At 41.4% G+C, this 16,159-nt stretch overlaps 1 protein-coding gene across 1 annotated transcript in view; it reads left to right on the top strand.

The window, feature by feature from the left end:
• The first annotated feature begins 8,474 nt into the window (after positions 1-8,474).
• The window catches only part of dab1a (DAB adaptor protein 1a), a 214,407-nt gene continuing 206,722 nt past the window's right edge, over positions 8,475-16,159 (top strand). Inside the window, exon 1 of the mRNA XM_088999991.1 lies at positions 8,475-8,574. The gene's annotated coding sequence lies outside the window, so the exon portion shown is untranslated. The remainder of the gene's footprint in view (positions 8,575-16,159) is intronic.

Below are 16,159 nucleotides of genomic sequence, written 5' to 3' on the forward strand. Positions count from 1 at the left end.
AAATACAATGCACTACATACATATTGGTTAATATAGCACCAACAATAGCTGAAACAAAGCGCTAACATGGAAAAAAAGTGAAATGCTGCCCCCTTGTGGAAGGGAAAAACATTGCCAGAGGTCTGGCCAACGCTTTATCGGCACCCCAGCAAGAAAAACCAACAAGGGGAAGGCAGTGAAGGAATTAAGTACAGATTTAACATTTGTATGCACAGCAAATCTTAATAAAATTATTTTATTTTTTTGGCTTGTATTTTTCCCCAAAAAATTTGACCTTAACAAGCAAAACAAAAAATGTTTTACAAGGCAACAATTTTATTTGAGACAACAATGTTTTTTTTTCCCATTAATAGACGAAACGGTTGGTAAACAGAAAATGACACCCCCATTCCCCCCCATGTCCTCTCAAGTCCCGTTATTTAATTAAACCTCTGAACTTTATCACATGGCTTTAGTGTTAGTCACAATCGAAGTCCGTTGATCCTTCTCAATGCGTTAAAGTACAACCAACACCATTTTTTTGGTTTCCTAACTGACATCAGAAACACGTTTTATAGCATCTAAAATACCCAAAAGACGCAGGCTGATATTTTTAGTCAAATGCAAAACACCAATAAAAATGACTTTGTGTCCCAAAACTGCCACAAAAAAAGCTCGAAAACTGGCCAGATTCAGAAAGTCGCGCCTCCTCCTTCGTGTCATCACTATTGGTCACACACTGCCTTGCTCCAGAATCAAAACAATGTCTTAAGAGAGTTCAGATTCGGAGAAGATGCTTTCTTGTTACTCATCCAGTTATGAATATGATTCAAATAGTTCTGAAGAAGAAAGCATAAATGTTTGCAATCGATTAAAGAAGTCCTTCCGTATTACAGTAAAGTCTCGTTATATCGATATTCAAGGGAGTCCGAAAAAATATCGATATAACCGGGACTATCGATATATCCGACCCTGTTTGCATTTAATTTTCTCCGTGCGTGCATAGAAATAGTATCGATATAACAGGGACTATCGATATATCCGATATCGATATAACGAGACTTTACTGTAATTCGAGCTGTCTGGACTCCAATGTAACGCCCAGAAAATGCACAAGATGGCGCATAAGCTCAATTGGAAATGACTGATTTGTCCGCTGGGAATTTATGTCAACATTCTTCTTGCGTGTGACCCACAACGATTCAGCATCACATTATTTATGTAGTTTTCCTTCTAATTTCGCAATCAACACGATGTTTTCAAACCAAACAAAGTACCCAAAATGCATTGTGTGTCGCTTTCTTGGTCACGGGCGTTCCCTCCGTGACGTCACGTTGGGGATCGTCATCAACTCGAAAACAAGACTTCCTGAATATTCAGCGCGAGTGTTAAAATATAGCTATATGCGGTGGAATCTTTGTAAAATGCGCTCAGTAGAAGTCATTTGAAGTGATTTTACAAATTATGGACGCAACTTGTCCAAAGGCGTCGGTTGTCCTTTAACCATCAACTCAAGAACGAGCTAGGGGACCTTTTGGAGTGCAATACCGCATCGTCCAGCGTAATGTGTGTGTGTGGGCGGGGTGTCTCCTCCGCGTGAAGGAGACCGATTGGGAAGAAAAAGAAACAGGTTGTTGTCACAAAATGGAGATGGCGGCTGATAATGCTGTAGTTGGCGTAAAACACGGTACAGCACGAGTGCCGCCGCATCTGTCGACATTAAAGTACAGAGGACGCTAGCAATCTTTTATAACCAGCCAGTGGCAGCTTGAAGCATTATCTGTACACTGTTTGTGTGTGTGTGTGTGTGTCCACTGACTGCCGCTAGCCAATCTGGCATTCATTATCAAGCAGGTAATAACACAGAGCACCGGCTCTAACTCAAACGGCCAAGGACTCATTAATATAAACAGGCCCCTAAACCCAAACTCAATTTACTTGAAAGCCTCTTTGGAGATGCTGCTTGAGTAAGTAAAGAGTGTATTTCTTTTTTTTCCCCTTCTTCTCTCTGCTTCTGCGCTAACTTGAGTGCACCAAATGTATTCATCTGTATTCTGCCAACAAGTATTCCCCCCCGTTCTGCCGTAGTTTAAATCTTAAGTATACTCTGAGTTCTGATCCCAAAGCATTTTGCTGTTTGAAACACGTCTTGTAACGTAACCCGCCTAAACATGGCCGCCGATGGTAGCGGTGACAATACAGATTGGATTGGATTAGTCTTTATTAGTCTCACAGTGGAGAAATTTACATTTCACAGCAGAAAAAAGTTATGAAAGGAAGAGGAAAGGGTAGAAAAAACAAAATACAGGAGCTGCTGTAAAGGCAGCCAATCTCGCGGCGCCATCTGGAAGTTTAAAAAAAAAAAATCTTGCACTGATTCGTAAGCTACCAAATTGATTGGTTGTCACCAATGACTGACACCATTTTGCTCAACCTCAATCAATGACCTCTACTTACGAAATTTAGTGGAAATTTCGTAGCAAGAAAATTGTGTAAGTAGACAAGTGTTTCTCTGTCTAATCCGTTCCAAGATCTCCCACCCCATACAGTCCCCCCAAAAATCAGACAAATACTTTCCAAAGCATGAAAATGCATCAAAATACAGGTAACCTCCGATTTATGACGGTGCGAGTTCTGACCGCCAAAGGGGTTGTGAAAACTAGTCCGCTAGCCACCGTGGCGCTGTTCGACCGTGTGGTTTGGTGTTCATCCGCCAAAAACTAGTCCGTCAGCCACCATTGCGCTGTGTCGTTTGGTTCATCAGCCAAGACTATATGCTTACGAATTTAAATTTCGTGAGGCGAAAAGTTCATAAGCTAAAGTGTTCGTAAAGCTGAGGTATCACTGTATAAGGAACAGGTACAGTAAAGTCTCGTTATATCGATATCGGATATATCGATAGTCCCTGTTATATCGATACTATTTCTATGCACGCACGGAGAAAATTACATGCAAACAGGGTCGGATATATCGATAGCGCACCAAATCCAGCAGACATTTAAACAGCTTCTTCCCCCAAGCCATTAACTCTTTGAACTCTTTCAACAGTAGCCAAAATGGAACTGTATAGTGCCACTTAGCAGTTTTTTTGACAACGATACTAGTGCAGCGTGTTCTACCGGAAACAAATTCCTTGTGTGTCCTACATACTTGGCAATAAAGATGATTCTGATTCTGATTCTGATTCTGATAGTCCCGGTTATATCGATATTTTTTCGGACTCCCTTGAATATCGATATAACGAGACTTTACTGTATGTTTGGATTTTATTCTGTCCAGAAATAAATTACATTAGCAGTTAGAAACCGCCTTATTTAATTCCCTAGGTTGTCTCAGTGTCATACTAAAATTGGTTTGAAGAACTCAAACCTTTGTATGTGATGAATATGCAAATCAGGAAAAAGCCCAATACTATTTAATGAAAAAAAATCACCATCACAATTATAAACATGGCAAATGTCAATCTTGCAGTCTGCTGTAAAATTAAATTGTTCATATGTGGGTCAATGGGTCAGTTTTTCCTGCTGGATATCTCTTAAAGGGCAACCGACGTCACTTTTTTGTTTTTCAACTGACATCAGAAAAACGTTTTATAGCATCTAAAATACCCAAAACACGCAGTATGATATTTAAGTCCCGCCCCCAGTTCGTGACGTCACGCCAAGACGTCTTGCATTGCTGGAGAGTAAAAACAATGGCTTCAAATTCAGATAATATGCTATCTTGTTACACATCCAGTTATGAATATGATTCAAATAGTTTTGAAGAGGAAAGCATACATGTTTGCCATCGTTTAAAGAAGTCCTTACGTGTCATTTTGAGGCATCTGGACTGCAATTTAACATCCCACAAAAGAGGCAGAAAAATGGCGACCAGCTCCTGTGAGGAATGAATCAGCCCGTTTCCACAGGCTGATACATTCCTTGCATGGAGCTTGGACTCCCTCTGCTAGCGGCTTTTGGATGTAACACAAGGGTTTAAAAAAAAACAGTACAGCAAAATACATTGACGTCATGGAAAGATGCTACAATGCGTCTTTTTTTGCGGTCAGGAGGCGGTCCTTTTCTGACGTCACGTGAGGACTCGTCACCAACTCAAAAACAAGACTTCCTGAATGTTCAGCGCGAGTCTCAAAATGTAAAATATAGTTATGTGCGGTGGAATCTTATTAAAATACGCCCAATAGAAGTCATTTGAAGCCATTTTTACAAATTACGGACACAACTTGTCCGGAGACATCGGTTGTCCTTTAAATCTGTTGAGGTCTAGGCATTTATTGCCAAAATTATTGATTTGTATTTTCAGGCAAAATGCCTGCAGGAACTGAAGTCAAAGTCTAGTCCTTTTTGGCACCAGCTCTTCCTTCGCTGTTCAGCAAGCATCCGTTATTAACAAGCTTTTACAGTTCGATCTGATCCCCCTTGAGCTTGGATATACGTCCGAGAAGCCCAATTGAACGTAGTCTGTCCGCTAACTGCTGCCTTAGAAATAGTGGAATAATGAAGAACATCTTTAATTTCCCTCAAGAGATGAAGGACATTATTCTCCCTATCAGTCCTCGATTGTTCGCCCGGCTAGTTGATAGCTATTACCTCACCCGTTATCTTTCCTATTAATTTAACCCCCAAACCCTCTCTCGTCGACATCTTAGTATGTCAATGCTCTTTAAGCTCCTTGTTTTATTGATTTTATTTTGCTGTTGGCTTATCAGTGTGTTGGTCCGAGTCACTGAGCCAAATGTTCAATGGAGGCTAATAGCTCACTGGTTAACTGCAGAAAATATTTTGGATAGTTAGCCGAAATGTCTAATTGGCTCTAACCTAGATGGTTAGGTTACAGTAGTATTTAAGTACTTTATATATAATGCGAGTTAGTCAAAAACTTCTTGGTTATGAGCTCACTGGTTTCCCAAAGAAGATTTTTAGCTAATTGTCTAGGTACAACATACACAAGTAAACTTGGGAAAAATTTAACACAAGCTAACTAGTGAACCAATCGCTTAGAAAATATTTTCTCTGAGCTCCCGTGTTAGCGGAGCTTAATGTTACGTCAGCTTGTTGGTTTATTAGACCAAACAAGTTAGCCAAATGTTCAACGGAGCCTCATAGCTCACTGGTTAACCGCAGAAGACATTTTGGCTAATTGGCCAAAATGGTGTTTTGGCTAACGGCCCAAATGTCTAATTGGCTCTATCTAACCTGGGTAGTTAGGTAACGGTATTTAAATATTTTATTTATTTAGCCAGTTTGTCAACATTTCTTCTTGGCTTTTAGCTCACTGGTTTCCCTAAGATGACTTTTGGCTAACCTGCGAGGTACTACATAAGGTTAATAAAAAATGTAAACAAGCTAATCAGTGAGCAAATCGCTTATCAGAGATTATCTCTGACGTCATGGGTTAGCCGATGCCATCTTGTTGGCTTAAACCAAACAAGTTAGCCAAAATTACTGGTTAGCTATTAGCTCACTGTTTGGTTGATCAGTCCCAGTCGCATAATTTGTCTGGTAATTGTTACCCCTTAGCAAAGCATCCATTTTAGCTTGCTTGTCAATATACTCATCGATGTATGGCTAGCTTATGCACGCTTGCTATGAAGTTTTGAAATTATTTTATTCTTGGCACCTTTTTCAAAAGCAAACTAAGTAGCCGCAGTATCCTCCGGAGAGCTACAATATTAGCTTGCCAATTAGCTTTTCTTTTGAAGCATCAGTCACATTGCGATCACTTCTCTTTAGCATATCCTTTGTGTACTCTGACACACTTGTGATGATTACTACGAAACGATGGCAGCAGAATTCATCTCCCCGGTTCGTTTGAGTGGCTCACTCTTTTATTTCCAAAAGACTTGTCAATGGGACGTAGAGTAGCGGCAAAAGTCATTTGGTGACGGTGATGATGTTTTAAGTGCGACATGCTGCAGCGTGGTGTGAAAAATGAGATTTTTTTTTTCTTGCTTGCAGATGATGTCTTACTCATTCAGTCTAGCAACACTTTCGGGGTTTATTGCAGTGGCCATAGCAACAGCAGTGAAGTGGAGAGGAAGGTGAGGATTTTTGTTGTGTCCCCGTTGCAATGGAAACATGTTTTGAACACCTTTTTCATACCATTTTCTTATCAGTTTTGTAAAACTCATCACGGCCATGGATGAGTGAGAGGCCAGCCATATTTATTTTGGTGTAAGAGGCATGGTTTACTTTATCCTGATCAATCATAGGTTAAATGTGGACAAACCAGAATTCACACTACCACACGTGGATGATTTCATTCTTCATTATGTGTTACTAATAAAAAAGATTTTTGTACATGTGACATCTTCCAATGGATGACATGACATTAACTCATTCACAAATATATTCGGAAATTGAAAATATGACGGAGACAGCAATCCCCGAATTTGTTCGGGTTTTGTTTTTTCATGCTTTGGTGCTGATAAAGCGCTAGCCATGGCCTCTGGCAATGTTTTTTTCTTTTCCACAAGGGGGCAGCATTTTTTTACATGTTAGCGCTTTGTTCCAGCTTCAGCTGTTGTTCAAGAGCTATGTAAATCATTTTGGATAGCTTCCTTCATTTCAATGTCATATAACTCCAGACCCATATAATATAAATATAACTCTTTTGTGATGAAAGAAGAGAGTCGAAGGCTTCTAACGCTGTACTGAATGTTTATCTAGTCCTAAAACTCAATATTCTGTGGTTCCTGGAATTTCAGTGACAATGACAAAAACCCTGGCACTGGAATGGACACATTTTTACACGTCTGGAAGTCAATGAGTTAAGATTTGCTGTGCATAAAAATGTAAAATATGTACTTAAAAATGCACGTTTCAAAATTAAATGCGAATGTATTCTTCCATGTACGAAAATTAATATAAAAAATAAACTGCACTGAGTCATAACACTCGGATTGCAAATATACAGTAAAGTCTCGTTATATCGATATCGGATATATCGATAGTCCCGGTTATATCGATATTTTTTCGGACTCCCTTGAATATCGATATAACGAGACTTTACTGTATATACTGAATTGGCACATTTTTGTACGGCTGCCAGTGAATGAGTTTCAATAAAAGTTCTTTTTTTTTGTTCCTTCTGGTAAGTTTTTCTGCTGAGCCATTTTCTTCACGCATAAAATAAATGACAACTTTGCTCATTTTTAACATTCAACATGTTATCTTAGCATGAGCATTCGGAACTTCAGAATAACACCTTTCCGCCTCTCCCGTGGACTTTTCTCACTTAAAGGACAACCGACGCCTCCGGACAATTTGTGTCCATAATTTGTAAAATCACTTCAAATGACTTCTACTGAGCGTATTTTACAAAGATTCCACAGCATATAGCGATATTTTACATTTTCAGACTCATATTCAGGAAGTCTTGTTTTTGAGTTGATGATGATGCCTGACCTGACGTCACGTCTGGAACACCCCTGACCGAGAAAGCGACACACAATGCATTTTGGGTACTTTGTTTGGTCTGAAAAGTTCGTGTTGATGGCGATATTAGAAGGAAATCGCATCAATAACGCAATGGTGAATCGTTGTGTGTTGCACCAAGACTACTATTTGATACTAGCTGACACAAATTCCCAGCAGACAAATCAGCCCATTTCCAAAGGAGCTTGGGCGCCATCTTGTGCATTTTCCGGGACGCTACATTGGAGTCCAGACGCCTTATAATGATCCGGAAGGACTTCTTTAATCGATTGCAAACATTTATGCTTTCCTCTTCAGAACTATTTGAATCATATTCATAACTGGACGAGTAACAAGAAAGCATCTTCTCCGAATCTGAAGCCATTGTTTTGATTCTAGAGCAAGGTGAAGACGTCCTGGTGTGACATCACGAACAAGGGGGCGGGACCTTCTGAAACTCGCCATCCTGAGGTCAATTTGAAGTAGTTTTGGGACACTTTAACTCATTTTTAGTGGTGTTTTGCATCTGACTAAAAATATCAGCCTGCGTGTTTTGGGTATTTCAGATGCGATAAAAGTTTTTTTCTGATCTGAGTTAGGAAACAAAAAAATGGTGTCGGTTATCCTTTAAAATGTTACAGATGAAGCGAGACGGCTGCCGACTTGAAACTCACCCAAAAGTTTCCGTTGAACGGATATTTGCACGGATTGTCGTCAGATTTGTCTGCTGTATTTTGTGACTCCAACACATGGAGGAGGAGGCGATGCTGCTATTTGGTGTAATGTGGTAACAGTGCGGGCAGGTTAGGAGGGGGTGAGCATCAAGAGGGTGTCGGGATGCTGAGCTCTGCAGCGGTGAATGTCGAGCTAACCACTTGTAAGCCCCCCACTTCCCATATCCCCACCCTCCTCCCTTCCTCGCCTTCGACTGCGTGCCGGTGTACTCGTCTCGCAGAAACACACTCCCTTCTTGCATCTGTCCTGTACCTCAGCGGTCGCTTCCAACTGCGCTCGCTCTCTGCAGGTTTCCATCGGAGCGGCTTTGGATTTTGTAAGAGAATTGTCTGGTTTCTGGACGAAAAGGAAAAAAAAAAGGTTAGAAGTGGAGGAAAAGGTGCAGTGGAGGAGGAGGGGCAACGACAGAGAGGATCTGAGAGTGAACCCCGTTGTCCATCAGGTGTGTGGTCAGTCTACTTATATTTTTGAAATGTAGGAATTATATTAGGATGTAGCTTATATAGACAAGCATTGTTTTCACTTTGCTGATTCAAGCTCAATTTTCTAACACATTACGCAACTGACTATGATAATTAGCTATTTCATGTTAAGCTGCGGATTCAAGTTAAACATTTGGGGCTTCCCTTAAAGGACAACTGACACCAAAATAACGTTTGATAGCATCTAAAATACCCAAAACACGCAGGCTGATATTTTTAGTCAAATGCAAAACACCAATGAAAATGAGTTAGTGTCCCAAAACTACTTCAAATTGACACCGGAGATGCCGAGTTTCAGAAGGTCCCGCCCCCTTGTTCGTGACGTCTTCACCTTGCTCTAGAATCAAAACAATGACTTCAGATTCGGAGAAGATGCTTTCCTGTTACTCATCCAGTTATGAATATGATTCAATTAGTTCTGAAGAGGAAAGCGTAAATGTTTGCAATCGATTAAAGAAGTCCTGCCGTATCTTTCCATTAGAGGGCGTCTGGCGATTGCTATGATGTGCTGTGATGCATGAAAAAACCCTGTTTATCATTTCTTTGTTTTATATTCTCGTTGTTTTTTTTTTTTGCGCTTAGTGGCGGAAATTTAGCATTCACTGTACGATTTTTCATATGTTATAGTAGATGATATAAAGAGATGCAAGAAATACGAATAAATACGTAAAAAAAAGTGTAAATAGTGTTGTTGGCTCACACTGACCACCGTGTGTGTGTGTGTGTGTGTGTGTGTGTGTGTGTGTGTGTGTGTGTGTGTGTGTGTGTGTGTGTGTGTGTGTGTGTGTGTGTGTGTGTGTGTGTGTGTGTGTGTGTGTGTGTGTGTGTGTGCTCTAAATAGCTTGTCGTACTCCAGCGGGGTTGAAATCTGGCATCAATCACAGCTCGACTGGGCGCTGGCATGTCACTCCCCTGGTAGCTTATGTGCCTGTGAGTGTGGGAATGGCATAGGGGAAGTGGGGGGGCTTACAAGTGGTTAGCTCGACATTCACCGCTGCAGAGCTCAGCATCCCGACACCCTCTTGATGCTCACCCCCTCCTAACCTGCCCGCACTGTTACCACATTACACCAAATAGCAGCATCGCCTCCTCCTCTAGGTGGGACATCTTGTGAATTGCCTCTCATTTCCACCTGTTGGCCGTTCCCACACAACAGCGGGTGTAATTGATTGAAAATCACTCTTGATCCCAACTGGGCAGGTTGTGATTGACTTAGCGGTCTGTCGATAGGATTGTGTTCCGTCCATGTTTTTGGAGCAAGTGGATGTTGCTGAATATGGACTTCGCTGATTGGTGCTGACACCATAGTGGCTCCCTACTGTGACGTTACACTTTAGCGTTGATGTCCAGTATGGCGTGGGTCACAAAACCCACCCCCCTTTCCGCCGCTAAAGTATCTTCAGTTAAACCAAGAGAGGAAAATCCAATTACGTCGTTCTGACTCCCAAACAAGACGGGCATTTTGATAACTTTGATTGCTCAAATCTGCTTCAATCAAACGGGACGAGCCCGCAATTCTGTGACGGCCGCGTCGTTGAGTCGCGGAGGTGATGCTTTCGTATATCCTGACGGGAAAATCCCATTATCCTTTTTCCATGAGTAGCTGCCACAACGCCTTTGAGATTGGCGCTTTGTAGACGGCATGTATGAATGAGCAATTTAAATGCACATATCTTCTTTTGTTGTGCTGCATGTTTTTGGTGTGTGCTAGCGTATTAATGCACATATTGATTGTGTGTCCTTTAAAAGGATCCTTGGTTGTGGTAAATAACGGTACAAAGTCAAATGATTTTTTTTTTCAGCCCTTAATGGTTATAATGAGGGTTCATTTGATCTCCATCTCTGCACAATCTCATCATTCGAGATTGCAGCGGAATGAGGATGATTGCGTGTATTATATTGAGGCCACGGTTGTAAAAGGTGTGCGTTTGTTCGTGACAATGGTGGCAAACAGTGCGACTGTTGACACACCGGTTGTATTTGATTAGGGAAGAGATAAAATAGGTCAACGTGATGCGAAAAGAAGTCGTTTTTATTGTGGCTTGCTTTGCTTTGCAGTAAATCGTGTTGTGTAAATAGAAGCAGATTAATAAACGGAGATAACTTGGCAAATAGGGTAGACCTACGGGGCCTTTTGGGAGGCTTTAAGAAGTGGGGTTTGGCTAGCGTGATGAAGTGCTGCTTCGACAACTGAAAACGGTACGCGTGGTTTTAATTCGGTTGTTTGCGGACTGTACACTACGCGGCAGTGTTGCTATAAAAAAGTGAGTTGTAGGAGCAAGTCTGTTATAAGAAAATAATATTTGGCCTTGTTATTTTGTCTGCCAACACTTATTTCTTCCGACGTTGTGCAATTTCGGGAATCACCCTTCAATGCTCGCCTTCTTCAGAGATGCTTGCGAGCACTTGACGTGTCAGCAGGCGGATTTGACAGGCGCCATGTGCGGAAAGGCAAGCGACACCAAAACTACACAATATTTGAACACAGTGCTTTATGTTAGTTTAAATTTATTGCTAGATAGATAGCTATCGCTAGATAGATAGCGAAAGGTAGCTATATAGCTAGGTAGCTATAGCTTTCTATGTAGCTATAGCTTGATAGATAGCTATCGCTTGATAGCTAGCGAAAGGTAGATATATAGCCAGCTAGCTATAGCTGTTGATCGAGCAAACTAGCTAGCTAGTTATAGCTTTCTATGTAGTTATAGCTATCTATCTATCTAGCTATATCTAGCTATTTATTGAGCTCTAGCTATTTATCGAGCTCTAGCTATCTATCGCGCTCGAGCTATCTATCGAGCTCTAGCTATCTATCTAGCTCTATCTATCGAGCTATAGCCATCTATCGAGCTATAGCCATCTATTGAGGTATAGCTATCTATCGAGGTATAGCTATCTATCGAGCTATATGTATAGCACACGCTTTTGGTGGCTCTTGTAGTGTAACAGTTTGCCAACCCCAAGTCTCGTTGTTGATGCTAGCGTTGTTTCAGTGCCTCGTGCCGCCCACTGTCTGTCATAAAAGCCGTTCTTGCATTGACGCATGTCGCAATCGATGGTGTTGCCCGACCAGTGACTCTTGAGTGGGAAAATACATTTCTCTCAAATAGACGCCACAGAGCACAATGGATTTAACGCTGCAAATTTTATGGAGGTTAACACACCACCATTTGGTCACCATTGGATAAGGGTTATGTAATGTTATCATACGCACCTCAACACCTGTGTGTGTGGTCTGGTCTCTAGTTTAAGAGCTTTTGAGAGCTCTTTGGGGGGGGGGCAATGCTTGGTGGGGAACCTGGACAATCACCGAAAGGAGTCGCTGATTGCCGCTTAACTCTGACCGGAAGCGGCATTACCTAATTTGGTCAAAAGCTTTTATTCCTCACTTCAGATGAAGAGGGTGATGTCTTCACCATGCGCTCCCCAGAGGAAACCAACAGATGGAGTAGGGTACAATTACACTTTCTGTCCACTTCATGTAGTGTGTGAGAATTACTCCGGGTTTTCCGCAAGGTCCGAAAAGGGTGATGCTTACTCTTTTACAGCAAGCACAGAATACTTTCTGTCAACAAATTTTCTTATGCGCCAGGGTTGATGGCCCTTATCACGCTAGAACAGCACTCTCCAACATTTGTTTTGTCCTAATGTCAGACAATATTTTCAGGAACCGGCATTTAACGTGTGTCAGATAAACAAAACAAAATAATCTGATATGACTTCAATGAAAACTGGCATTTATCTCATCTCTAACATATTGAATTTAATATAATTATAATATTTATAATTATAATTTATAATAATCTCAAATCATGACACGAGGAACGTCCAATCTGGCGACTCTGCGGTCGCTATAGTAATGTTTAAACCTGCCTTCAAAATAAGATACATTGCAAATACTATAGATGAAAAGGTTACTTCTGCAATCATCTGTACTTCTTTGAAGGTGTCGGATGTTTCGCTCCTCATCCTAAAGGTTTCGTCAGTGCACTAAAATATCCCTCCTGTATATATATATATATATCACTCCTTTTCTAAGCTACATACCAGGAGAATGATGTCTCTTCCAAAGTTTGCAGCAATACATCTGTGTCAGCTCTCAGTCGTACAGGAGTGATCCATCGAAGAAAAGCTTTCTTCAACCGTCATCTGTACTTGGTTTCGCTCCTCATCCGAAAAGCTTTGTCAGCAAAGTAAAATTGTGCTGGTAGCTCTGGCCATATATATATATATATATATATATATATATATATATATATATATCTCCCTCCTTTTCTATAGGGTCAGAGCTATTTTCAAAGAAATACAGATGACAACTGAAGAAACCTTTTCATCGATGGACACAGAGGTATCGCAAATACTAAGCGCATGAAAAATACGACTCACCATCGCCGGATATTATGCAGACTGGGGTTGTTTTTTTAAGATAAAACACCTTTCAGGTTCTGAAATGAATAAAACAGAACTAGTTATGTATTTTTTTCTGTATAACCCAGTGCTAAATGACCCACGAGCCAGTATCGGTCCGCAGCTCGATATTTGGGGACCATTTCACAATATTAAATTTTGCTGGTCTTTACGCAGAACACGCTGGCCTCGGGCTACCAAAATTGTTCGTATATCAAGCATGAGTGAGTTTCTGATTTTTCTTGTATTTCTTATATCACCGTCTGAGTTGTGTATATTTGGATCATTTTTGACTCCTGGACACACGTCCCACTGTGCTTTGTGATACTTTGCGGGTGATTGCCAGTCGCCGATATTAGCGCGAATGTAATAATGCTGATGTTTTGCCTCCCGAGATCCACTCCTCGGCAATCACATTTAGTCAACACAATCACTATCCCGCCTGCCACTCGGCGGGACAAAGGACGCGCACACCATTTTTCATTTCCTTCGGAGCGTCCACAAGCGCGCTATTTGTCGGCGCGATGAATCCATTGGCCATGTCGCCAAGGCTTCTTACAGTGAGGGAAATGACTGTGCCGTTTTTTTTCATAGTTGTCGCTACTGCGGCATCGCTGTTTGTCTGTGTCCGAGATGTTGAGAGACTGTAAATGAAATGGTGATCTATGTCCGAGTTAGCCATCAAGTGAGTTGTTCTACCGCCCCTTGAACCAAAATATCGATGGAGGCGATGGCTGTTGAGCTTTGATCATAAAACACGTTTCAGGTGCATACCATATAAAACCAATCGGACTGGATTGGATCTCATTGAATGCCAAATGTAGACAATGGTGGAGGGTTCACATCCTCAGGTATGATTACTTCCTGAACACATGAAATACAGCTAGGTAGCTAGCTTGCTAGATGGCTAGCTAGCTTGCTAGATGGCTAGCTTGCTAGCTATGGCTACCTAGCTATGGCTAGAAAGCTAGCTATGGCTAGATAGCTAGCCATGGCTCGAAAGGACATGGCAAATAAGTAGAGAAGGGCATTCCTTAACACATTCACTGCCAGGCTATGTTCAAAAATGTGTCCACTCCAGTGCCAGGGTTTTTGTCATTGTTACTCGAATTCCAGGACCCAAAGTATATTGAGTTTTAGGTCTATATAAACATTCAATGCATCGTAAGAAACCTTAGACTCTTCTTTCATCAGGAAAAAATAAGTTAATTCATAAATTACATGGGTTTGGAGTTATATGAGCTTAAAATGACGGTGGCTGTCTTAAATACCATGCAATACATACATATAGATTTATATCGCACTTTTACAATAGCTGAGCTGAAACAAAGCGCTAACATGGGAATGTTAAAAAGGAAATGCTGCCCCCTTGTGGAAGGATACCACATTGCCAGAGGTCTGGCTAGCACTTTATCGGCACCCAACCAAGAAAAAACAATTCTCTGGTGAAGCGGCCAGTTCTGACAGTAAAGCTGCCGAAGCCTACAAAGGGATCATTCCTCAAACTGGTGAAAGAAGACTACGTTCCTCAGCAAGTATTTAATGCAGAGGAGACCGGCCTTTTTTGGAAAGAGATACCTAACCGGACTTTCATAACACAGGACAAGTCTGAACCCTATACCATCAAGCCATCAACGACCATCACAAAGGTAAATAAAACGACTTTATTATATAGTGCAGTGTATTTCTTTCATTACAACGCAATAGCACATTTATTATACATAGAATAAGGTATATTGTGTGTAGCTTTAAGGCTTATTTAGTTGAAAATTATATTTTATGGAGACCTGGGAACGGATTATTCTCATTTTAAATGTTTCCGATGGGAAATTAATTTTTGGGATACACACTTTTCGCCTTACACACTCTGCCTGGGAACCAATTAAGTGCGTCCAAGGTCCCACTTTATTCTGTCAGGATCAAATAATCACACCGCACACGCCGGGTTAAAGAAAGTTCGTGTGAAATACCCGCCATGCCGATATTTAGAATAAGGCCACAATGCTGCAGCAACAACCTTGGAAGGCGGTTGAGAGAAGAATGAAGTCTCCGAGTGAAACGGAGCGAGGGGACTATATAGCTGAGGCGGCGGATCGATAATATGCCCTTTGATCCGTAACATTAATGGGAGGGAATACATTATTACTGTTAAGAGGCGTTAGGTGGATGAGGGGCGCGTGCGCGCCGTCGCACGATGATACATCACATCTGGGCGGCAAGCCAGAGAATATCCCACCCCCCGCCTCTCATTTAACCTTGGGGAAAACTCAGCCGAGGTTTTTCCGTCCTCCGTCTTCCTCCTCCAAGTCCATTTCATCTTCTCTTCTAATATCCTGATTGAAACGTTCACCTCTCGCCGCCGTGGTTAATGAACGGCAGAGGCCTGAGTGCGGCGTACGGAAACGTGGCTGAAACCCAGAGAGACTCCTCTTTATCAGCTAAAGAAGTCCTGCGGGAAAATATTCATCAGGGGTAACCTCGGGTTGTTGTGGAAATCGGTGCATGAGTGATTCGGACTGCAAGGAGTTTCTGAGTTCAAATCTTTTTATTGTTCAGACTTGCATGTTGTCATTTTGGGGTTTCCAAAACCCATTCGCGTAAGTCCGATTATGCCCCCTAATCGTAATATGTACCATCTCATCTGTGGTTTGTTCATGTGGAAGTGATTTCCGGCTTAGATAAAATCTAAGCAAAGCCACATTAGCAGCCCTTACTGATTAGCCAACAAAAACAGCAACAAATGTAACTCATTCACTGCCAGACAGTGTGCAAAAATGTGTCCGCTCCAGTACCAGGGTTTTTGTCATTTAAATTCCAGGACCCATACAATATTGACTTTTAGGACTACATAAACATTGTAATCAGTGTAAGAAACGTTAGACTCTCTTCATTCATCAGAAAAAAAAGTTAATTCCCAAGTTATATGGGTCTGGAGTTATCTGAGCTTGAAATGGGGGCGGATGAACAAAACACAATACATACATATAAGAATATATTTATAAGCGCCTTTCAAAACTCTCAAGGTTTTTCTGTGGGTGAGCAGTGGCAGCCACACGTGCCAGTGTTCACTCAACCCGGAAGTAACTCACATAGATAGAAAGCTAGCTGGGGAAAAATGACCATGTATAGAAGGCCGTT

The sequence above is a fragment of the Hippocampus bargibanti genome, linkage group LG07 (assembly GCF_051943395.1).
Source record: "Hippocampus bargibanti isolate YZ-2025 linkage group LG07, ASM5194339v1, whole genome shotgun sequence".
In the NCBI taxonomy this organism is placed as follows: domain Eukaryota; kingdom Metazoa; phylum Chordata; class Actinopteri; order Syngnathiformes; family Syngnathidae; genus Hippocampus; species Hippocampus bargibanti.